General features: G+C 38.8%; 1 long non-coding RNA gene across 1 annotated transcript in view; it reads left to right on the top strand.

Annotated features, from left to right (window-relative positions):
- The window catches only part of LOC122156224, a 124,789-nt gene extending 101,210 nt beyond the window's left edge, over positions 1-23,579 (top strand). Inside the window, exons 2-3 of the long non-coding RNA XR_006167418.1 lie at positions 9,086-9,186; positions 21,464-23,579. This is a non-coding gene — a long non-coding RNA (uncharacterized LOC122156224). The remainder of the gene's footprint in view (positions 1-9,085; positions 9,187-21,463) is intronic.
- The last annotated feature ends 2,707 nt before the right edge of the window (positions 23,580-26,286 follow it).

Raw genomic sequence — 26,286 nt, forward strand, 5'->3', positions numbered from 1 at the left:
AATATGCTTTGCCCACTTCAAAGCACAGCATGTCCCCACCATTAATTAGCAGCTATTTAGGTTTGGAAGTAGTGATGTCAGATTTCCACTCTCATCCCCCCCAGCAATTGAATCCTTGATGGCTAAGGGTATTAGTGTTTCCTCAATGTGTACAGAGGCATATGTATGGAGCATTTGTTTTTGTATGGGACACATTTTTCAGTCCACATAAATTTGAAGAAACACCACCTTTGAGAGTCCATGATAAAACAAACTTGATTTTAAGCTGTTAAGCAAAGTTCTTGAGCATGGAAAGGGTACTCTGAAAGGCAAAGAGACCTGTAGAAGGTATGGAATATCCAAAGTCCTGCTTATTGGGCAGCTAAAACCAGCTGATTGCCAAAAAAAAAAAAAAAAAAAAAGAAAAATAAATTTTAAAATAAAGGGAAAAAAAAGAGGATGTAAATAGTCAATGATATTAAAGCACCCATAGGTGCTAGAGGTGCTCAAGGTAACAGATGCCCTTTAGCAACACTGCTTCTGTCCCTGAGCAACATACACACTTCTGTATTGCATCTTGGATAACCCCTATCTCCCTTTGGCCAGAGTTTCTTTAAATAACTTTCATGATTTTCCTCTTCCTTCTCCTCCTCCTCCTCTCCTCTTCTGTCCATCTTGTCTCTCTCGTAGTTATATCACTGAAGAAGTTTATGACATGCAATAAGGATAGGCCAGGGAAGGATTTAAGGTGAGGTCACACACTGCTTTCTTCAAAATACACTGCCTTTAAAATTTATTTTCTTCTGCTTTTTCAGTTGCTAGATGCTAACATAAGCTTTTCAGTGGAAGCAGTATTAGATTGATCAACATTTTAAATGGGGTGAACCTATTCTGGAGAAAAATAGTTGTAATAACATGCATGATTTCTAGTGAAATCTTGTTCTGGCTTGCTCTCAAGGGCTTTCAAACTATTATTTAAGGGACAGATGCACTAGAACACGAAAGAAAATATCTGCAAATAGCTTGACTAATGATTTGTTTAAAGTTTGAAGTATGCTTCCAAGAGTCAAGGTCTTGCTGTTTATCCATTTTGTTTAACAATTGTTCCTGTTGTTAACTTCCACCAAAATAAATTGGCCCACTAGCGTTAGAAAAAATATCCCCTATAATATCTACTCCCACTGATAAAGGGAAAAACTCTTTGAGTCCAAGCCCTCTGCTTTGACCCATCACAGGGTGAGCATTACACAGAAAATGGCAAACTTTACTGACATTTTGATGGAAGAAAATGACAATTTATCTCTGATCTTCGGCAGCTCGGCTGCTGTTGGTATAACTGTCATAATTTTATTCCTTTGAAGTTGAATCTCATCAGGATGAGTTAAACAAAATGTGAGATACCCTAATCCACATGGCATTAAGAAATTCAAGTACCAGTGCCAAAAGCAGTCACTGATGAAGGATAAAAAATTATAGAAATTCAGAATGAAATTCAGAAATGTATTTTAGGTCAAATTAATTTTATTTTTATTTTTTCTCCTTTTTCCTGTCTTTCTCCCTCCAGCAGAAAGAAGATAAAGGACTCCTCCTTTATCATACAATGCACAGTAAAAGACAGCAACTTCCTTTTGCCAAAACCACTGTCAAACATTTTTTAGAAGTATGAAACACCACTATGAAGATTTTCTGGAGGGCTGACAAAAACACTGGCCAATATGCAGCCCTCTCAGCAAACTCCTTTGCTCCTACCTTCTCTCTCAGTTAGATGGCACTGGGCTTTCCTAGTACAGCCAACTGCACAGAGTAACTTTTCTTTCCATTCCAAGACATACCTATCAGCAGCAAGAGAGGTTTCCTTTCTGAAGAAGGTATCTCTTTGTCACACTCCTCTTTCATGTTGTAGCAAAAACCTTTGTGACCACTCAGTTTCTGTCTTCGTATTGTTATAGTTCCCTGCAAATTTCCACACTGTACAGCTAATTTCTTCGTCTGGGCAGTAAAATGCAGCAGGGAGACTCTTAGAAACATCCAGGAAGGCAACATTTTCCCTGATTAAGTTAATTTTGCTTGGCATTTTCTTTTGCTCTTTCTCTCAGTGCACATGCAGCCTATTCCCCTGCAGAGCTCAGCATGAGCAGCAGCTTGTAGAAGCAGAATAACAGCACTTTGTCTGCAGCAGGAGCTCTCAGTGCTAGGTGCTTTTGCTTACACTTAACTGGGAAAATTGAGTAGGGAACCAGAGACCTGAATGAAGGAAAAAATATAAGGAATGAGTGGCAACCTCCTTATTTTAACATCTGAAGATAGAGCATATGCAAAAGAAAAGAGTGAGTTATTGAAAGACGTGTCTCAGGGGGTTCTGCCCCACATTGACCTTTTCTTCCTGTTTTATGCTTTAGTTATGTATTGTCGTTCTCATACCTGTGAAGTTACAGTGACTTGTCATGTAGTGAGACTAACAGCATCCCCACAGGAAAAAAAAGAGGAATGACACTAGGCAGCCAAACCTTCCACAGAAGAAGTCATTTCTGTCCTCAGTTGGATAGATTCCCCACTCACTGCCAGCTCATTCTATTCCTTTCTAGTTGGTATCCTGACAGGCAGTGGGCAAATTGCTCCCAACACCTGAATTTCCCTGATTGCAAAGAGAGATGAGATTCATACATTCTCCCTTGGAGAAGTTGTTATAAGAACTAATTAGTTCCTTCTTGTATAGCAGTTAGTAAAGCTGTTTTGTTGGTTTTTTTTGCTAGGAGGACCAAGTGCAATACACTAATGTTACAAAATTGATGTTTAACCTAATGGCTCTTCCCCAGCTGTAGCTCTATCAAGGAAATAAAAGAAACATGTCTCCAGTATATCTCTTTGAATCCAAAGCTAGTTGCTTACTCCTTTAATTGCTGGATGAGCCCTCAGTTATTTCCCGTCATTTTTCAAAGATCCCAACAGCCCATGTTCACCAGTGTCTACTGGACATGGTGTAAGCTGGTATTGCTCCACCAGAGGGGCCACACCAGGATACACCAAAACCTGGACCCTTCCTGGAGGCCCTTCACATGAGAGCCTGCTGTGAGCACCCTGTGGTGGCCTGACTGCACACGTGAGACCAGACTCAGAGTGGGCTAACCTGTCCCTGGACTCATTTTGGCACATGCACAAGGGGTATGCTATCTTCTTGCTGTTAGACACCTGAAGTTCACCCAGATCTGTTAATGCTACTTTGCCCTGTATCTCACAGTAGGCCCTTTTAACTCCTGTCTCTAAATGAGGCGGAACTTCCCAGCCATGGGCAGTTCTTTTAAATATAAGTGTAAAAGCTATGCTAGAGGAAATGGGTTTTGTACAGATATTTGATTATGAAATCAAACTTTTTCTGTAGTGTTTTCAGTTTTGGCAGCTAATGGATGGTGACAGTGAAAAAGGGCTGAGTTTACATGAATTGAAGGCATTCATTCCTGCATATGCTTTACTCTATATTGAAAGTAGGGAGTTTTCAATTATGACATGAGCCTATGAGATTTTTTTCTCTTTAAAGCAATAGAGAGAAAAGCCCTAAACCCTCAAGGAATTGTTAAATGTAGGATTATACATGAATGCCATAAATTATTCTTTCTTATGTTCACAAATGGTAACAAAGAGATGATTTGATGAGTAAGATCTGTACTTCAGGCAACAGGAAACACCAGCTACAAGTTAAATAAAGGCATGGATGAAGAAATTGCCAGCTGAATTTCCCTGAAACACGGAAATAGAATGCCAAAAGCACAGAAGTTCAGTAATGATCTGTGATCCCTGGCGCCAGAGAAAACCACTTAAAGAGTTGTCTTCTGACTGAAGAGAAAGAATGGTCCCTGTTCTGTTTCAGAGGAAGTCAAAGAACAACCAGTACATTGGTATTTCTTCAGTGTCCAGATGTACTTATAATTTCCAACTGACATCACCATAGTGAGCTTTTCCTCCACCATTGTTTGGGCTTTGGAAGGAGCAATACAATGTCGAGATTAGAGTTCACTGGTTCCTTATCCTCATACTTTCAGCTGTCTTACTACAAGCACTCTTGCTTTCATTTCGTTCAAGTCACTCTTCCCTATTAGGTGTCTAAATGTCTAAATCTATTTCTTTGAGAAACAGTTCATTACTCTAAATACATTCTCATTTACCTAAATGTCTACACACTGCAGGGACTTGAAAAAACACACGTAATATATTCTTCCTTCAGCTTAGCACTTAGCAACCTTGCAAATCTTTGTTATTTATATTTCTGAAGGCTATGTTAGTACATGCAGATAGTCTAGGAAAAGTCTCTGGTTTGATATGTTCTCTTCTTTATTCAACTGTTGGAATGGCTCTTTAGAAAACTGAATTATCTATTAGAATCCATTTAGAAATCTAAATATAAAGGGTTTTGTTTGGGTTTTTTTGTTTGTTTTTATTTTATCTCAAATCTTGTTTTTCTGTACAAACACCACTGCAGTGGCCACAGGGGTGATAGTCACTTGCTACTGGAAATTGAAGCAATGTAAAGATGAGCAGAAATAAGGTGTCCAAAAGACCTCCATGTTATGCATCATCCTGAGAACCTATTGCTCACATAATGCAAATAGCCTATAATGGATTTCAATACATAAAGAAAAAAAGAATGGTTTTGTTATGGTTCCTTGAACATATCAGTACTGTACCTATTCATTCACTACGTCTGTAATTCCTATTAGTATAATCTTCCTCTTTTTCACTATCTCACCTTCTGTACATTTTCCCCAAGCAGATTCTATTCAGTCTTTTCACTTGTGTCTGCTCCTCTTGAGTGGACAATGATAAGAGAAAGTTTGGTTATAAAGCACTGGTTCAAAGTTATGTTCCTGGATGACTGGCAGAAAAAAAAAAAATTATAAAAGCTTAAAAAATATGATCAAAGGGGCATCAAGGCTTACTTATAAACCATGTGTCAATTCCTCAGTTACAATGAAAGAAGGTTTATTCATATCTAGCATTATGGCAACTCCTTTGCTTATACTACTTTATATTTTGTTTTGCTAGAGTCTAATCAAAACTATATGTGTAAATCTGTGTTTTTTAAAATATCTGTGGTTATGAAGTGCTTTTGGAAAAGTTAAGATGCTCAGTGTATTTGCAATAAATATTCCTATAAGCTCAAAACCTCCAGGGGTGTTGTGTAGCCTCTCTCCTTGGAAATCTTCAGAAGAAACTTAGATATGGTCCTCAGCAGCCCACTCTGGTGTCCCTACTTGAGCAGGGCATCAGATTTGAGTTTCCTTCCAACGTCAGCCGTTCTGCGAAACTAAAGGAGTTGGAGCATAAATGAATCCGACCCTGAATAAAGCATTGCTGAAAACAGAGAGGAATACAGTTTTAGCATAAGTGATGTGCTTTTCTAATCTAGCAAAAAAAAAAAAAAAAAAAAAAAAAAAAGCACTCTGTGCCTTTATCACACTTCCATACCCTCGGTTCCTTTGTTTTCCTGATTTATTTACAAATGCAGTTCTGATAATTTAAAAAGCGGGGCTGTGGTTTGTGGTTTTGTGCTTATTGTGTTTATTTTTGGGTTGTTGTTTTTTTCAAAAACTTTTTACTAACATTAATTGACTCAAATCCACACAATACTGTCACCAAGATATTTTCTATATAAAAACTTCTTATAAGATCTTCCTGTGTTGAACGACTCAGCTGCTTTGCTAGAATTAAGGGAATATGTAAGATAAGTATTTTAATCAAGAAAAGGAAGGAAATTTTTGATCCTTTTTTGCCAGTTTCAAAATTCAGGTGTTCGGAATACAAACTGTTAGAAGCACAGAGACAAATAAGTGCTTTTTCCAACTGCAGCAAGAAAAGGAAATACGTCTAAACTGATGGGAATAGGTTCTGTGTGATAGTAATATCCATAAGAAGGACCAAAAAATTATTACTGTAATGTTTCTCTTCATTTATTCTACCAAGTTAGTAACTTGTGCTAGGGGTCTTCAGCCTTAGCTGTAAGCAGTTTCCAACACATGAAACAAGATCACCCCAATTGCTTACAAGGAATGTTCAAGAAGTTTCAATCCACATGAGGAGTTTTAGGAGTTATTATTAGTATATCTTCTCCTTCTTCATGCAATATAGCTAGCAACACTTTCCTTTGGCCACTCTTTATGCAGCTTCCCTGTGTAGAAAATAATCTCTTAACTGTAGACGCAGTCTCCTGCTCTATGTTTAGTGATGTCTAGCACAATAGTTCTCTCATCTAGTCTAGAAAGCCTCTGAGAACTATAGCTGTCCAACAGAAGTAGAGAGGAACTCTTCTTACACCTCTGTGTTTTCTGATATGAAAGTGAGAATATTTCACCCAGAGCTGCAGAAGATCAAAACTCAAATTGTACATTTCTTTTGAGGGAAGAAAAATCTGCACGTATTTCATCCTAGGGTTTGTGAGCTTGGGCAAGGGGTTGCATTTTTTTTAAATAAAAGCTTAAGAAAAAATGCTCTGGTCTCCACAAACAGTAATACTAGAAGGTGTAGTAATTATTGAGACTGACAGCTGAAATGGCTCATTCATTCTTGCAGCATAGGCCCACAGTGTTATGAGCTATCTCTGAAACCAGATCTTTTACATAATAATGGAATCTCACACTGTTCTACAACAGTCTGTCACAAATTCCAGAAGAAAGCTGTCTGCAGCTCCCTGATATTTTACACTGCTTGGTGAAAGCAATTCCCTTGAAGAGCAAAGGAAAAAGAAAACGAGCAGTGGGTCCCACAACTCATCTCAAGTTTCCTTTGGTGACTTTCTTCCATTTCTTTTTCATGAGGTCTTTGACAAGCAGCAGCAGTTATAAGATTTTCATTTCCTGGAAGACTTCTTGCCAGGCTAAACTAAAAGCTATTTTTTCTCTACTTTTTTTTTCACTTTTTACTTTTTCTTTTTTTTTTTTGATAGATGCACAACATGACTGGAGAGATTCATGACATACTTTTCCTGAACTGTATATCAAGCTTTGTATACTTTCTGATATTTAGTAGGGAGTTCTCTTCAGGACAGTTTATGTTAGTCTTCCTATGGCAGAACAGTAAGGCAAAGTGTAATTCAAGTTATAACTTGAGTACAAGAGGAAATTTAAATATAGTCCTCAAGGAGTAAGGGATTGCTGAGTGTCAGTGAACAGGTTTCTGTATCTTCAGTAAATAAAGCCCAATTTGAAACAAAGAGACAGTCTCCTTTGCCAGTCACTTGCTCAGACCTAAGAAAGCAAGGTTTAGGCAGTAGGACAGGTCAAATTTTGCGATTCTGTGATTCTGTGAAATTGGGAATTGTGGGAAAAGATCGTGTGAATCCACTACGTATTAGCTAAGTAAGTACAATTAGACACAGAGACTAATCATTTTATAAAATGCTGACTAACCGTCCTTGTCTTCAATAGTTTTGCGTCACCTGTGGACGCAAAATTTGTCACAAGGGGACATGTGACAAATAGCACAGTATCCCAACAGTTTGACTGTGCTGTGTCAGAATGTCTCCCAGTCAGAGCCGTTCATCAGATCATTGGGTGGCAGCACTGACATTTCAGTAGATGTTTTTAATTATGTGGGTGAAGGAGGCCCATCATCAATAGCGCTGACATTTCAAAGAGCTATCATCTCAGGATAAGCCAGCTCTAAAACTAATCTTTTTCCCGTCCTTCTCCATCTACCCTGACAAATAAAGCTGCATGAGTCAGATTTTTAAACTCTGGTAGTACCTAAAGAGAAGTACACAGCACAGAGAAACCCGTATAGGAGCCCATAAGCACCCAATTCAGATAGATGCTGTTTGTTCCTTGGCAGGCTTGGTTGTTTCATTCAACATGTGGCTTTGGCTGTTTGGATGCACATTCCAGCACTTCCTCAGCCGGAGAGCAAAAAGATTCCCTCCTGTGGGGCTGATTACTAACAGAGCATCTCTCAGTCACAGCAGGGCCCTGCCCACCCCAGCATATCTGACAGCCTGCTGATGGGGGAAGACAAACACTGCTAACTTTATGATTTTTCTGGTTGCTCTTCTTGGGTACCTAAGAAAAGCATAAAGTAGGACAAAAAAGCCCGAGAGTTAGACCCATTTTTTGTCATTCACTGCTGCCTCCACAAGAGCTTTTGCTGACAGCTGAGTTTTCATTTTGTGCCTGTCCACTCAAAATTCAACCAATATTTTGAAAGATGAAAATTATAACATTTCATCTGAAAGAAGTTTAAACAGAATGGTCCATTGTTTGTTTGTTTTTAAAAGTCCTCTTTATAATCTTCTGCCACATTTTCCCCAACACAGCAAGTAATTTTTAATGACTAAAATAATTTCTTAATAAGTAAAATAATTTTGCAAGAGCCATGGTTTTGGTTTTAAAAATAGACGACATTATATTTGTTTTGCTCACTGTAGCATACAGTTCCACTTAAAGGAATTCTTCTGTGTTAAAGTTCTTCCCATGGGCTAAATCTTTAAAGGATTATATCCTTAAAGCAGAAGGCATATTTATGGTCATGCAAAAACAAAAAGGCTCTTCTCTAATGTTCCCAAGGCAACTCACCTGAGCTGAACCACTGTTAGTAAATGTTTCTGAATACAACCTTACAGATCTGCTGCAGACTAGAAAATAATTTTGTTTTTATTTATTTGGAGGAAGATGAAGAAAGTTCTGTTAAACCACTGAGCATGACTCATGATCACCTACCTAAGCTGCTTCACAACCTCCTCTGTGCCACCGATCCCTCTCTTCAAGGGAGGCTGAGACCACAACAGCAAGACTACATGAAAACATGTGTGTGACAGTGAATACACACTGCAGGCTTGTGCAAGCACACATATATGTACCCAAGCATAATGAAAATGCACTCAGAATAACTTCTCTACAGCTGTTTGTTTTTCTTATGTTATTTCTGTCCAATCTGACTTCATTCCAAATTCAACCAACACCTTTCAACTGTATTTAATTGCTCGTTTTCAACCTAAAAAAGTTAGGTGGAAATAACTACTTATTTTCAGTCTTACAAAATCCAGCTCCATGTTGTAAGTACATTTATAAATGCTTTTCACATCAGCCTTGTCACCAGTAATTTCTTTTTCTTTTTTTTCTTTCAGAATCACAACTAACTGGCTGAAGTATGAAAATTGCTGAAGGGCATTTTCTATCACACTTTGGGCAGCTGCACATGAAATTGATGGAAAATTACCTTTCCAAGGTGAGGTGAGTTTAATTGCTAATTTGATGAAAGGGAGGAAATATTTAAGACACTTTGGCCTTGGAGAGCTTGTAAGGATCTTGTAGGAGGATGAGAAATTTTCTGACGAACATCTTTGTAACAAAATTTCCTACTGCTTGTTCAGTGCATGAAGACTTTTTTTATCATCTTTGAAAGCTGAACAGAAATGACCAATTCAGAAATGTATGAAAATCAACAGTTTTTAAAAATTGCAAATTAGAAACAAGAATCATAGTAGTGAGGACTACTATGGTTCTGCGAGGTTCTACGTAGGAAGATTTTGGTATAGTGTGTTGTGATCAGGTGAGAGGTGCCCGAGCAACATGATTTGATGAGAGACCATTCAGATGGTGTTGAGTGAAAAACTTAGCTGGTAAGGAAGGAAAGAAAGAAAATTGAGACTTTGGGTATGTGAAAACAAGAGGAAGGCTGCACAGACTGAGCATACCATAGTGTGTCCATTAGGTCTCTAAGGTTTCTGAAGACACTTTACCACTGTGCTTTTCTCCTATTTTCTCAGATCCTGAGATGATGTTCTTCAGAAGGACCTTCTTGTATGTTATAAACTGAGTTGGAGGCCTAATTGCTTTGTCTTCCCAATGTCTTTTTTATTTAATCCTCCAGAGATTACTTCTGAATTTAAGTCTATCTTCGAGGTTCCTTTCTTTTTTACATTTTTGTTGTCTTGTTGTTTGTTTCTCTGATTATTTTCAATTCAATTAGCTCATTCTCTTTCAGGCGTCTCGAGCGACATCTCCTCCCTTTTCTCATTCTCTTGCATCTCTTTCTACCTATATATAAAGTTCAGAAGTTGTGGATAGAAATCTGAATTTTTTTTCTCCATTTCTACATCTTTCTCTCCAGTTTATTCTAAGCTACATCTGGCAAGTTGATCAAGATTCAATCTACATCAAACCTTTATCAACAAAAATAATGGTCAGAACAGTTGCTGTCTGAAAGACAAAAAATGTCCTGTCTGTACTTCATCCTATTCTGCTGTAGCTATTCACTGTCATATGCAGTGCTGACTTCTTTGGGTGTAAAAGTAGGTTCTGTGTTCACACAGAACATCTATCTTTATCTCATTGGCCCATGACATATCATGAGTCTTGTGGATATTACGGCTTCATTGTTAGTTCCTCTCATCCAATCTTTTATTTTGGGTAATGATGGGTTTTATGAATGCAAACCATTTGCCATTGACTTTGTTTTCATATTGGGAGTGCCTTATGCTTCCAGTCCATCCCTTAAATTTTAGGATAACACAATGTTTATCATAGTGACTAAATGATTTAAATCATTGTTGACACTGTCACTTTGGCATCATTATAAATACCTTGGCTCCACAGGATTCAGGCTGTGTGATGAACTCCAATAAATTTCTTCCTTAATATTGTCAGAGCTTGAAATGAAAATGTGTGCAGAAAGGAAAAGACAGAATTGTTAAGGTGTCACACTTATCTCTTTGAAATAAATGGTGAGTTTTTTTAATCTTTGCCATCAGGAGTGATAAATGTTTCTGCAGTTGCTTATTATCACCGTTCTGAAGCTCTCCTGTGTTCTCCCTTTGGTTGTGTAGAATTATTAGAATAGGCCAATGGGAAGTATTTTGCATTTTGATGTACAGATTTAAAACCAGTGGCATATAAATCAGTATTGAATATCCTCAGCATTATTTGCCCTTTCTGAAATATCCTCAAATCTGCAAGAGTAGAGGAAGATTCTCATTGAAACCAATACCATTTCTTATTACACTGACAGGGAATATCATTCTTAAAGAAGGAACAAATTATACCTAAAATTCCTTTGAGGCTTTTTTGCTATTTTTACACTCTGGAACAGCTTAAGATGGCCTCAGTGTAATCAAGAATCAGATTCAGAGAAATGCAGTGTTGATAAAAAGAAATACTGTTTTTCATTTGTGCTGTAGATTTTTGTGTCTTTCCATGCAGTGTTTTAGGGCATGTGAAGAACTTTTAGTAGAAATCGATGAACATTAGTAACGATGAAGTAATATAAGAAGCTGCATTTCATAGAATCATTTTTACAAGCAAGATATCAATGTATTGCCTTATAGGATTCACAACAAGTGCCGTGCTTGGGAAGAAAGAAACTATAAAACATGTAACCTCACTCGTCTCACATAATCTGCACAGAAATCTAAAGGCAGACCACTGACAGCTTTAAAATGGTGCAAAATATCTTTAGCAGTCTCCCAAAACTGAGGGAAATGTCACATCTAAACCGAAACCATAAAAAAGAAGGAAATAAAGCACAAAAGAAGCTGGGGATTTGCTGACTATTTTAATAGCTGGGTAGAGAGGATGAGAACCAGGCAGTATTTTCTATCAGTTTAAAGGAGCAGAGTCTCACTAAAAGGCAAGGGCTATGTTGAGAGCTGCCATGAGATAGGGAGCACTAGGGACATAGTAATACCAGTGCTGGTACTGCAGACATCTGCCCTCTGCACAGAGCGAGGATGCTCCCATCTCTTCTGGCTCCAGAGGCAGGCTGTCAAGCCTTGCCAAAGCTTCCCTTAGTAAAGGAACTTCTGACTCAAGGCTCCCCAGGGCAGACATGAAGCCTGCCATTTGCATTTTTGTTTAAGACAAAATATATTAGCCAGCACTTGCTATGCCATGCATATGGAGGGCAGAATGGCGAGGCCAGACTGTTTTCAGTGGTGAGTGGAGACAGGACAAGGGCAAACGGCCAAAAACTGCAGCATAGGAAGTTCTGCACAAATGTGCGCAAGAACTTCTTTACAGTGAGGTGACGGAGCACTGGAACAGGCTGCCCAGGGAGGTGGTGGAGTCTCCTTCTCTGGAGATGTTCAAGACCTGCCTGGATGCCTACCTGTGCGACCTACTGTAGGGAACCTGCTTTGGCAGGGGGGTTGGACTCGATGATCTCTGGAGGTCCCTTCCAACCCCTACAATTCCGTGATTCTGTGATATCAACACCAGATAGTACTAACAGCAAGTATGGAACTCTTAGCTGCTCCATCTTGCTTGAGACTTTAATAGGCTCAGTTTTGCTTCCTGGTGTTCATAACCTAAAAATCCCTGTATCATGCAGTGAAAAATACCATTGTAACAACCTGACCTTCTAAAGAACACAAGCCCAAGAGACTAATTAAGAGAGATGGCTGAATTAATATTTCTTGCAAGAGTCTGGTGCAAAACCTGTACTGCAGGACCTGAAAACTCATTGTCTAAATGAGTTAAGAATCAAAGATAAGAATGAAACTTAAACTCTTTGCTTTTACCATCTATGTGCCAGTGAGCCAAGCCCTGAAATCTGGAACAGCATCAAAACTTCTGCAGGAAATATCTCTGCATACTAAGATGGATAACAGATGAAACACTAAAAAGTTGTAATCAGGAATGTATAATCATAGGGGGTTTTGTACCAGTAAAACCTCCTACAAAAGGCTTCTGCAATGTAAGGCACCAAGGTCATCGCACCACGGGCATCTTCCAGATTAAGTCCTAGTTTCTTCAACAGCTCCTGTTTGAATGTGGAGAAAATTGTGGCTTCCATCTTGGCTCCCCTCAACTCGAGCAGTATTTCTGCAGCAGTCATGGCAGACAGGCATGGTAGTGCATAGCATAGACAAAGTACATTAGTACCTTGCAATCATGTGAAGAAATATTTCATTGCAAGTCTATAAAGTATTCTGCTAAATTGTTCCATTATGTAAACTCTTTAAAAAAAAAAATACAAACAAACATACCTCAAAAAATGACATTAAAGTAAATACCAAGTGTAGCTTAAAAAAAGAAAAAAGAGGAGGAGAAGGGAAATTAAATGTTACTGACTTTATTGAATGTCTCTTTTCAAATATCTTGCATAAGCAGACATGTCACTTTAATCAGATAAAACCCACCAGGGAACGTAGTAATTATTTGTATTGCTTCTTGACAGCTATAAAAAGCTAAAATGTTACTGTGCAAATCCTGTCTGAACTATTTAAACAATTGAGAAATGTGATTTAACAGCTAAAACAAACTTGATTCAGGCTGGTCTCTCATCGGTATGTGTGGGATGAACAGAGCTGGCTCTCCGTACAGGGAATAGAAATTAACTGCATGGCATCCTCACCTCACACAGTTAAAACCTGGTAGCAAATAAATCCCATAGAAGACCTTGCATTACCACAGTGTAAACAGCAGGTTACAGACATTTCAATCCCGAGGCCTCTTTAAGCAAAGGCTGTCCTGAAGCCTCAGCTGATGTTAGGCAGCCTGGTTTTTGCCTTGGAAATTCCCAGAGAGCTGCAGAGCCAGGCCATGCTACCACCACTGTGAATGAGGTGGCCTTGCATGGACAGAGGGCATGAGCAAGAGCAAGAATGAGGTTTTGCAGTACTATTAGCATCATGGGGCCTATTTCAAGAAAACTGCATGTGAAAGAACCAGGCTGGAGTTTAAAGCTGCAAACTGGAAATGGTGGTCGGTCCAGGGCTGGACCACAGGAAGGCATTGCTAGCTCCCCTACAAAGCTGGGCTGGGAAAGGTCCTGCATTGTAACTGCCAGTGCTCAGACACTGAGTGAGCTTCCACGGAAGGGGAAAGCAAAAGATTTAATCTAATCCAGCCCTGGGGAAAGCCCTAGGTGGGACATTACTCATAGGAAACGCTTGCATTACCTTTTTTTCCTGAAGCACCAAGCTTCCTTATGCTTTTGATATTTGAGAATTACAGAAGTACCAGGAAAAATGGTGATTTCTGACAACATAATCTGTGTAGCTGGCATAAGCACAAATTCTATCATCAGAACTCTGGTTCTGCTGATGTGTTGCAGTGTTAATAAAATGCCATCGTGTAGGTCGTCTTAAAGACTTTTTCCCTCTTTTTTCACATTCATAGTCTCTGCTGTGCTCTTCCATGCTTTGTCTTTAAAACAATATAGAGAGCTGCTTCCCACTTTTGCCAGGCCTAAAAACCCTGACCAGATGTCCCTGTTTGTTGCAGGAGAATTGGACTAGATACTTTTAAGGGTCCCTTACACATTCAAACATTTCTGTGATTCTGTGTTTATATGACTGTGATTCCTCCACGTCCCTTACATGATTGCCTTCACACAAGAAAAAGCCTGCAATCATTTGCTAACTGGATAGCTGAGAGTAAGCACCTTGCTGTCCGGATATGAGGCTCCATTTCAGTTTCTATGCTAGACAGCATATGTATTTTATTCCAGCCATTTCTTCATCCTCACTGAGATTGGAAATTTATCCTTAACAAACATCAGAGCTGTGATTCCACTGCTTCTAATGACTTCCTTGTCACTTCTACCAGCTTCTAATGACTACAAAATCAAAAGAATCAAGAAAATACCTGCAAAACTTCATTCTGCATCCTGTCAGCCCTGGCACCCCAAGCTTCTCTTTCCTGCACTCCTGTCTTTGCTGTCACATCTCTACCTGCAAGCAGCTCTGCTACTGCTACTGCTGAACTGAGGACCTAAAACTCAGATCACATCATCTAAATTTAGCAGCACCAAGAAAGAGAAGCCATTGCAGAAAAGGATACCACGCTACTCCTGCCCCAGTTTGTTTTAGGGAAAAGCAATAGTTGTTTTGTTGGTGGTTTGTTTTTTTTTTTTTTCACTTTTTTCACTACGTAGTGATCCAGCATTGTAATTCAGTGTAATTCCCTGTAATTGGGCCTAAAATATGCTCAGTGAAGGCACTTAAGGAATCATGCAGAAGAAAAGAAGCAGCTATGGACAATTTCAAAGCAAATTAAGCAGAAAGTCCAATGAAACACCAAGTTTCCCAGCAGTTAATAGAAGACTAGTCACTTGGAAGAGCAGCAGTTTGGCTGGGGAGGTATATCTGCTCGTAAGTGCTTCTTCTTGCCTGGAGAAGCATGATGGGCAGGTGTCTGGCAGGGGATGAGATTAGGACTACTGGAGTTTTGACGTATGTGTAGAAAACTGACTTGTTTATTTTTTTTTTTTAATTATTATTTTTTTTTCTTCTGTTGTCAAACTTATTTTTAAATATTTTTAAATTCCTGCTGCTGGACAATTAAATGCAGTAGAGACAAATTCTGTGTCAAGTTTTGTCAGTGCAGCACATTGAACTTAGCCTATTTGTGAAGTTTTCAGCATTTTTTCACTTTTTAGCCTCCAGCTAGATGCTTGCAACTCTTCTTACCCACCTTCCACCACCTTCATATGTGCTATCTATTTCCTGTAAATTTTCCAGTATATTTGCTCCTTCTAATAACTTGCTTTTCTCCTTTGAACAACTTCTTCCTCATGTTGGTTTCCCGGAGTTCTTATCTTATTCTTATTGATAGATAGTTAATTATCACCAGGCAATAGATCTTGCTCAACTCCCTGAAAGCAGCATCTGACATTTCATGTGCCTCTCTACCAGTGATCTTTCACAGCCACAGATATTCTTTGCAACAGATAATACACAAACCTGCACTTAATCACACCGAGTGAATCCAGGATCCATCCTTGTCTTTGGTTAAATCTCTGCCTATCTGCAAAATGTCCTGAGTGGTTTCAAGGCTTGTCTCTATTTATGAAATGATTGCGGGCACCAGTTCTCCTCTATAGACATGATGTTTCACCATACCATCAAATTACTGATCACAGTTTAGTTTTGCTGTGTGGTTACAACCACTCATCAAAATTATCTATTGCCCTTGCCTGGAGACAACATCAACATCAAATCCCCTTGCTCTTCTTTTTCAACGTTTCACTGTGAATATATTGCACTTCTATCTCTTCTACCTCTTCTCCATGTGAGAACTCTTGAAGCATGTCTACCCGGAGTTCTGCACGTATCCCAGGTAAAATGTACTGCAGCAGTTGGAGCCTAGGGAGGGAGTGGGCAAACTTGGGTCATTTTAAGACTGTCATGCAGCCCTATTGCTGTGAGCCATTCAGACTGTCATGCAGCCCTATCACTCTAAGCCATTCTTCGCATTTCTGCTGCCTCTGCTTCCTGGCCACAATTGTCCTCATCTGCAACATCTCTACAAAGGTCTGGAGAGTTGCCCTCACCTTGAAGCAGAGCTCTCTGATGCACCCATCAGTGACAGCTAGCTCTCTTTGGGCTGGCTGTCTGCTCTGGACAGACGTACACACAATTTAAGCAACTTTATACAGAGCCACATTTGGTGAGGCAGTTTGTTTCTTAGTTGGCAGATGCAACAGTTTCCCATCCTGTCCTTGCTGCCTATGCCACACACACAAGTCATATACCAGGAAGATATCTTTGCTGCTGTTAAGACTTATTTGCATCAATTATCTGTCTTTCCTTTAGCAGAGGTCTTTTCTCTGCTATCAAAATTCAGGATAGGATATCTAAGTGATAGATTCCAAAATGTCAGAAATTGAGTAGCTTCCAAAGTTGGACACAAGCCACTGTCAAAATGTATTTTGCAGTTAAAGATGATTAAGATCAATTTATGGATCCTACTGTGAGCAAATGAAACAAGATCGGAATATTGATGGTGATGTCTGCTTTTTCATAAAGCTGTGCCCAAGTTTGGCTGCTGTTCCACAGTTGCTTTCTGTGATGGAAGAGCTTATCAAACCAAATCTAAGGTCATCAGGAGAAATGCCATTGCTCTGATATTAGCGGGGACAGTCACAGTGGTTTTTAAACAAAGAGAAAGTTCTCTGAGTGAATCAACTGATAACAGATAGGACATTACTCACAATTTACACTTGGCAATTGAACTGGTTTTTCATACACTGTATATTTGACTCACTTGTCTTTGCTTGCGTCCTGACTAAATTCAGAGCACAGGACATATTTTTAGATAAGAACTCATCCTGTGACTTTGCTGCACTGTCCTTCCAATTCAAGACTGGTCTTACCAGGGGAAGAACATATACTGTTTATGACTCGTGACCCTATGCCTGCTGCACAGCAAAAGTAGTGGTAGATGTGCATTTATGCCTGTAAATGAATGAGTAGAGCCTGGTTAATCCTAAGAATATGTTGTTGAGCCTTAATGATGTAGATTTTGTTTTTAAACATATCTCTCCTGTTCTTGCTCTGTTAGAGCATTGATAATGACACAGCTACTTCACTTGGGATCACATACACTCTCCAATGCTCAGCACTTGCTATATGCATTTGTACTCATAGCAGCTAGGTAAGAAATACTACTATTTGAATCTAGCCCTGTATATTGCTCTCACTACAGGTATTTGAGGCTATCAGGTCACACACTGGGTTTTTGTCACTCAGTGTATGTCCTCAACCTACTCCCATTAATGTATAAGATTTGCCTTCTGTTGGATCAAAAGGCTTTGCTTGAAATAGTAGCACCAGAGATGGCCTCTAATTTATGAAACATCCACCAAGCTACAGGAATGTACTTCACCCATATTTGGGGATGTCATTAATTTCTTTGTTGCTAGTTGTCTCTCCTCTCTTAATTAAAGTGTTTGTTATATATGTCACATCTTAGGTTTTATACACAAGCAGGTGTTAAAAAGATTGATTCAAGCTTTTACTCTTCCATCTTTTACCCAGTTCCTGCTTTTGATCCATATATCCAAGTGGAGTCTGAATTTTTCTTGTTCCATGTGCTCATTTTTTGTTACTAATCTGCCCCCCTTTCACATGCTACCAATACTTTAGTCCCAAAACTGCAGTTCTCTGAGGTTCACTTAACGATCTGTTACTGCTATCCTATGATTCACTGCTGTGATGTGTTCATCCCCACATTGGTTCTCACTCTTCAAATATAATTATTGAGGAGGAGCTTTTAAAGGCTGCCCATTTTCTCTCTGCCACATGTGATTGTGTTTGTTCACACCTCCCTGCAGTCATGTCGCTCTGCCACCACCAGCATCTTCCTTATCTATGCTCATTGATATCTTAACCTGTTATGACTCTCTTACTGCTTTCAGTCAAAAACCTAGAACAACCTACCATTGCCATTTCATGTCCCTCAGCTCTCTCTTAAAATCTTTAATGTACCATAATGGACAGCAGAAAATATTACTTATCTATCTACTAGACAGGTGCTTTGACGCTACAGACAGCACATTCATCTTCCCTCACCAGCTAGAATCATGTTCTGGGTTCTGCTAAAGCCATGAAGAAGTAATTGTGATAATTAGTATTTGGAAAGGTCTCTTTTAGACATGCGTAAGAGAATGGTGGAATGAATTATAATCCACAGCACTGTCTATTGATCGTTATGGTTACAGCTAACTTAAGCTAAATACGTAGCTTTTGAGGTTTGAAGCAGCACCTGTTACAACTCATCTTCAGCTCAATGCCTTGTCTATGTGTTCTGCACACCCAAATTTTTTTTTAGGGGCTCTCTCTGGAGTGTGTTCCCACTCATTGTTCTTTTCAGACCTGCTGAAGTCAAGGGAGTTGGTGTGAAGGGGAAAGCCATGGGGTGCTTTCCCATCAATATGCCTATGAATCAGGGATGAGGTCCATCTCTGCTGTCTGGGCAGAGGGGCTGAGAGGAAGGCACTCTGGTATAGTTGCTACCATGAAGCTGTGCTGGCCTCTGGATTAGCTCCTGTCCGCCACCTTGGTGGAAGCAGGACATGTAGTACTTGGCAATTAGCTCTTTGTAAACAAGCAGGGTCATTTCATCCACTGCTTAAAAAAAAAAATCATGCCACATCACTAAAGGGAAATGTTGTCGGCAACAGGGAAATGAGCTTTCGTAAGACAAGCAGAGAATATAACAATCTACTTCCACACATACAAAAGGATAAACACAACACAAAGTGGAGCAAAAGAGGACCTGCAACTTTCTGATACACAGTTATTACTCCAGGTCACTCTGTCTAACCCAGAACAGCTAAATGGCAAATACAACAACTGCATGAAAACCTGCTGGGTATATTTATTTGACTCCACATCACTGCATCTCATCAACCATGAATTTAAAGTAAGCACAATTTATTGGTTTTCTCTTAAGATCGAAGGATGCTGACCTCATTGGTCAAGAAAAAGAAGCAAAATCAGTTCATGCCTTAGCTCCAGATGAAGGGATAAAAATAATTTGAGAGTGGCTTTTCAAGAATTCCATTGCAACATTTTATACACATTATGCATTTCTTCCACAAACCAAAGGATAATTTAGTAGTCAGAGAAAGACAATCTTTGCAAAATGAAGATCAGCAAAATGAAAAACAGTCCTGAGGCTGTTGAAAACAATAATTTAATGTCCTGCCATTTATTAAAGAATAGAAAGATCCCAAAGCTGATAGAAAGGATTTCTTCTGTTATGCATTTTTTCAAGTAGGGCACATATAGTATCACTTGTGCTCAAAAGATTTCTGGACAAAACCAAACTCTTGCATTTGACTGGAATTGTCAACAGGCAGCAAACAATGCAGTTTGATCAATAATGTGAATATATAAATGCAGAGACATATACAAACCTAATCTATAAATATGTGCACACATTTATCTCTGAAATCCAGAATAAATCCCATCTGAAGGCTTGTAATTTATTTTTACAGAGGGAATGAATCACAAAAAGTAAGCTCATGCGTAGAATATGATATTTGCAAAGAACATGAAAGCTGCAGTCCTTATCTAGCTAAACACTTACAGATATACTTAAATGCCACATGAAATGGGATCTTCTATAAGGATCAGCATAGACAAGGAAGTTTTTTGCCAACTTTTGAAATGATAGGTGGAGTTTTCTCACAAGAAAATTTTTAAGTGGTAAATGTATATAAACAAAATAACAATGAATGAATGGCTTTAAAATCCAGTTCTGGTTTTCTATGTACTCCAACATGAAGCTGGTTTCCATTTTAAATATTTCTATCTCCATCAATAATTTTAATGCAGAATTCATAATGCTAAACTCCTACTGGATTTCACAGAGCCCTGTTCTATTCAACCTCAGATATTACCAAGCTTTTGCTAATTAAATCCATCACTATTTTGTACTTGTGGAGGTGGAATCCTGTTTCCACAATTTCAGAACAGTTCATCTTTTCAGACTCTCCTTGCCTGCTCCCATTTCTCTTATTCTTTCATAAGTATCACAGTCACCACTTAGTTCACTGTCCAAAGTACTCGTGTGGGTATCTACAGGCACACAGCCATCTGAGTAGTTTTTAAGTTCAGTTCTCTCTCCTAGACAATGCTTTTCAACCGTGTGAAATGGAGACCTGAGAAGTAGATAAAGGTCACTAGGGAGATTTCCTGTTCAGATTTCAAAATCTGAGGAAAAGGATTGCTTAGGCTGGGCCTCATTTCATGAGATTGTGCCAAGCCAAGATGGGCTCTGTGCACATTTTCACCTAATAATCATGATCCTGAAGCACTGTTATCACACTTATTGAAAGATGAGAGACATGCATGATCTGACCAGCAAATCAGCAATGTTACTGATAAGCTGATCTTGCCTGCTCTTTTTTGTTTTTTTCACTGTGATTTTATCATACTTTCTGCTACAGGAAAAGCCATTTCAGTAATAAATCAGAATAAATAAAATTCTTTGGGGATGATTTAGGTATAACAAAATTCAGTCTTGTTCTGATGCAGGAAGCATGCATAAGACAATCCAGTACAGATCCCTTCAAACAAGTGAGAGCAAGATTTATGCATCAGGTTTTGAGGGCTCATGTCTTGAGATATTAAAGGATGATCTTCTCCACAGTTTAGAAATTACTTTTTTTACATGACAGCAAGAGCTATCCCTGAAATTTCAATCTTCATTCCAAAAATTGCCCTTACTGAGTGTATACAGTACACTGGAAAAAGTCATGAATATATTTGAAATCCAAGTTGCAGATGAAAAACAAGATCCTATCTGTTCATAGCTATTAAAGAGAGCATCGTGATGTTTTTCAGAGGCAGATAACTATCTTTGATATCCTATGAGTAATTATATTCCATCCACCTGGCTTCTCTGTGGGGCTTCAAATTAAAACAATACTTAATCTCCCCTAAATTGTGAGACAGTATGTCTGAGTTCCAGCTAGGAGATTTTACTTTTCTGTTAGTAGAGGAACTAATTACCATTATCCCCAGTGCCTGCATAATCTGAAGCTAAAATATTTCTTTTTCTCCTGTATTTGCACCTTCTGGGTCTCAGAAGGAAATCATATTTCTTAACTTGAAAAAAGTCTTTCAAGTCCTATCATGCTGATATTCTTCTCTTTCTCTTTTCCCTCACCTCTAGTTTTCAGCCAGAGCTTTCTAAATATTTTAGTATTTATCTGGAGTACTAAGACTTTTTAAAAGCTTGAGTGCTAACAAAATGGCTTTCTTTATGTACAGGAGGAGCTGTTGACTCCCGTGAGGGTGGAGAAGCCTTGCAGAGAGATCTTGAGAAATTAAAGGACTGAGCAGTCACCAACTGCATGAAGTTCAGCAAGAGCAAGTGCCAGATTCTGCATCTGGAATGGGACAGTTCTGGCTATATGTGCAGACTGGGGGACAAGAGGCTGGAGAGCAACCACGCAGAAAGCGACCTGTGGTTTTGGCAGATGGCAGAGTTGAATGTGAGTCAGCAGTGTGTCCTGTCATCCCAAAGAGCCAACCGTACCCTGGAAAGGGTCAGGGTAGTGATCAAGTTGTCAGAAGCATGCTTTCTCCCTTACAAGAATTAATGTCCCTCTGTATCAGATAGATATCAGTGATGCAAACAGGGAAAAACCTGTCTTAACCAGATAACCCTGATATCTCTGTCTCCATACCCAAAGTTCAGAGGGATTGAAGTTATCAGATATCCAAGTAACTCTTAACAATGAGAAGCAGACGTACCAAACACTCTAGCCAAGACCACAAGCCAAACTAATTTATGCCTCTCTTGAAGATGTAGAGATCATGTGGACAAGTATGTATCATCTCTTCACTCATTTGGCCTGATCAAAGTTGAGATAAAGTCCAAATAACTTTGTCCTCTTTCAATTAATTAAAAACTTCCAATCTGAAGTTTTCTCTTCGAAAACAGGATAACCTAGGGAGCTCTGTTTTGGTTACCCATGTTTCCAAATTAACAGAAAATAGACTTTTGGCAACATGAATAATGTGTTTTTGTCCCAGAAGACATTGCTCTGGCATTTTGTTGACAAAAACTTCCCTATGTAGTTTTGAGACTGCTAGCAATTGCATTGCAGTACCAGGATAAGAGTTGTCTTTCAGTCAGTCATTTTTCTGCTAACCTAGTGCCTCTCTGAGAGCACAGGTTTTTTTCTCTTCTATTGCAAATTGTTGAACCTTAAAAAATTAATTGCGTATACACTAGTGATCACTTCCATAGATAGAGCCTGAGGCAAAATACACAGATGAAAAAATATGGAATTTCCTCTGACATTTTCTGGCTAATGCTATCCATGAAATTACAAATAAAATCACCAGGGCCAGTTGCTCATTTTATATGTGCCCTTCCAATCAAATCAGATATTAAAGTCTCCTTCCACCAAAGTTTTCTCAGTTCAGACAAAATTTCTGCAGAGCAGAGTTATTCAGATAATACTAATATTTTAGTCCACATTTGTTTCTAACAATCTACATACAGGTAATTTCTGTATTATTTTTTTTTTTTGCTGCTGAACCAACTCTACATTTTGTTCGCCAGCCTTTGTTTGCTATATATTCATCCTTAGAAGGTGGTGTAGAGACTTCTACAAATGTGGTGGTACAGGCTCAAGCATTGTATGCTACAGGAATCCCCTAAGGTGTAGAATTGGTGCAGAAAGCTCTGACACAATTCAAAAAGAAAGGAACATGGAAACAAGCAAAAATAACATTTAACTCCAGTAGACCTCAGCGTCTGAAACTTCTCATTTGTAATGAAATAGTTCTCCTTAAGAACAATCCAAAAATCAGGTGGGGAAACCTAGAGCTGATATCTGACCTGTCAGCACTGCTTACCAAATTCAAGTCTCAACCAGCCCAATACTGAATAGGGCTAAATCTTAACTCTAGACATCTTACCCTGCCAGGACCTAGCCTAATACCTTGAAATATAACATTCAGTTATTCACCTTGCATAATACTGGATTCATAACAGATAGTAAGGGATCTAAGTCTTTAGATATATATTTTTTTCTAAAGCCATATATTGATCATCAATACTGATGGTATGAAGGCTCACTGGAAGAAAAGGATTCCATGTGAAGGAAAAATATCTTAATCCTTCCGTAGCAGAGTTGCATTGATATCTCACTGTTCCCCACTAAAATAATATTCACTGAAATCCTGAGAGTAAAGGTCTTTATGAAATGCTTATTGAGAAAGCACATATCCTGCCTGTAAATTTCTGAAATAAAATGAGTAGGCTGGTTAAAAGCATTTTGAAAATAAATATGAAAAGTTAACCTCATATGACACATTTGAGCTGTTCCCGTGTTATTCCAGTTGAAATAATTTATAAAACAAGTATTTGCAATGGGAGAATGCAGCATGATATGAACTCATGTGAATGCATTGTAACAGTCAAGTATTTAATCACTTTTCAATTCTTATTAAATGAAAACATTTTCCAGTATTGTCTGAACTGTGCTCACTGTAGTCAATGGGTGTTCAACTCCTTTACACAAGAGAATTGAGTTCACCACCCTGCATAATAAAGACTTAACCGTATTTTAAACTATAACTCAGCAGGTGATTGAATATTATCTGCTTTACAGAAAAAAATACAGCTAAAATGGGCTCTTCAACTGTAAATAATTCTGTCATAAAGGAGAAAGCTAATGTTTTTCTTGGGTAACAATCTCAGCTCTGCTGCGTGGTGCACTGATTCTGCCTAGTCAGTTCTTGATGTCGTATCATCAGCTACTCCAAAAAGGGAATGTTAGCAGGGCCTTTGCGAAAGCCACCTTCGCTAAAATGAGCATGGAAAGTCACGTAAAGAGTTTGGAGTAGGACATTCCCTGACTGCATTTTCTTTTCCCTAGCACAGTGAGAAGGAAGATGTTATCTACAAACAGCTCTTCCTTCCTTCTCTTCCCAGGCTCCCAAAGCTAATCTCTACGGTCTGAATGTCCTGGAAATGCTCTCACTGGCTTTTGCAGACTACGGTTCATATTTATTACACAAAACTAAGGTTTAAAATCATGTTTTCTTTTTAGAATATCCAAAATGTAAAAACAAACTTTGGACATCAAAATAATCCTTTTCTCCATAAACATTCAGATCAATCATTAGAACACCAGCAGGTTCTGAAAGATGCCACCATGACAGATTTTTCTCCCTCAATACTGCTTTCATGATCACATATATTTTCACTTGGGTCATCACTGTATTTGAGTTTTCAATAGTGTGTAGTCCAGCTACCTCATTTTGAATGTTAATTTCCTGAAAATGATTGAAAACCATATTTTTAATGTGGCAGGTGCTTGGCTATGACATGATCCTTTTATCATTATTGCCATTGGCACACAACGTGTGATCCAGGAAAATGTCTTTTTCCCATGGCTATCAGCCCAGCACTGGCTTTGTTAACTAACTAGTTTCACCTAGCCAGATTCTGAATGTTTGCAATCATTTATTTGTGTTGCTACATATTGCCTTCCATCATTTTGTAAAGCACCTCTTCAGCAATGACAACTTCCTCTTGTCAGCACTTCGGTCTGTAAGTAGCCCACTCCATGAAGTGTTATATCCCAGTGATACTTCCCCAAAACCCTTCAAGAAGCTCATCAAATAACCTGGGAAATCTCTCTGCTGTCTTTTATCTGAAGCACGGTATGCAGCTGTCCCAGGCAGGGGTAACAGTTCTGTTTTAGAGAGTTGAATTAGTTTTTCATAGCATGTTGACAACTTTTCAGCAGGAAGCCTGAATCTTTGTACCACTGAGTAGTACAGATGTGCCCCATGGAGTCCAGTGTGATTTCATCATGACATAAAGCTTGGATTAAAGCACCTAACCAGCTGAAATGCAGCCACAATGATCATGGAGGTGGAAGAAGGCTCTGTTTAAACACTCTTTATAAACATTCTCCCTGTCCGTTAGAAATTTTGAAATTATGTCTGTGAGTCTTTTTCTCATAGGTGAGGGGTGAAAAAGTATTCGCTTAGCATCTTTCTCTTCTTTTTCTGGATCACCTCTCTTCCCATTTCCCCAAGATTTCTTACTTATTTCTAATAGGCAGCTGCAATTAAAGCCCTTTAGAATAATCTGCTTTCATACCAGTTGACTGTAAGCTTCAGAACTTCTCATTTTTGTTCTGAAGGACATGCAATTTTTCTAACAGTTTGAGTACTTTTGATCTGTGCAGCTTTTAAAGGGCAATCAGGAAGACTGATCATTCCCACTTAATTGCAGAGAGAGAAAGGAAGAAGGGAAGCTGAGTTTTAACAGTGGAGAAACACCTTGATGTGTAGATAGACTTCAATTATGATAACACAGAAGATTTGGAGTCTGATTAGGCAAACTGATCCTGCACAAGAGACTCTACTGAGTCCAGAGCAGTTATTAATGTATAGGCAAAGTCTTATTCTTCAGTGATGATGTCTTTGGACACTATTTTATTTAAAAAAAAAAAAAAAAAAAAAAAAAAAAAGGCAGACATTCCAAGATATGCTTCAGGCTCTCCCCAGAGTTGGGATCCCCACAGCTGGAGACAACTTTTGAGAACATGCCCATCCGTAGAAGACCATAAGTCCACATGCTGCAGAATGGCCACTAGTTTTATCCTGAGCTGTGCTCATCCAGTATAAACACGCCAGAGTCACAGTCTGGTGTGCCTTCTCTGCTTTCTCTGTGCTAGGACAAGGGATACTTTGTGGTCAGTTGCCACATTACCTTCTGGGAGGGCTTTCTATTCAAAAGCAGCAGCATGGTCTAGGAATAAGATGGTCAGAACTTAGGATTTCTTTGTCATCTTTTCAGGTTTGCTATCCAGAATGAGTGATTACTGTTTTAAGAGATATCAGTGCTTACCTCTCTACTTTGACTTCTGCTTTATCAGGTATGTGAAATGGCTTCTCCGGACAGGTGAGGCTGTGTTTAAAGGCAAGAAACTCCAACAACTAAAACATCTTCAGTCATGTTTGGATTCATGCTGCAGGCCCACTTTCCTCCAGCTTCTCGAGACTATCACAGAAGTCTGTACATTCTTGAAATGATTCTTGCACTGAAGTATAAGTATCGC

The sequence above is a fragment of the Centrocercus urophasianus genome, unplaced genomic scaffold (assembly GCF_019232065.1).
Source record: "Centrocercus urophasianus isolate 14NV4802_14NV808 unplaced genomic scaffold, USGS_Curo_1.0 seq_12, whole genome shotgun sequence".
NCBI classification, from domain to species: domain Eukaryota; kingdom Metazoa; phylum Chordata; class Aves; order Galliformes; family Phasianidae; genus Centrocercus; species Centrocercus urophasianus.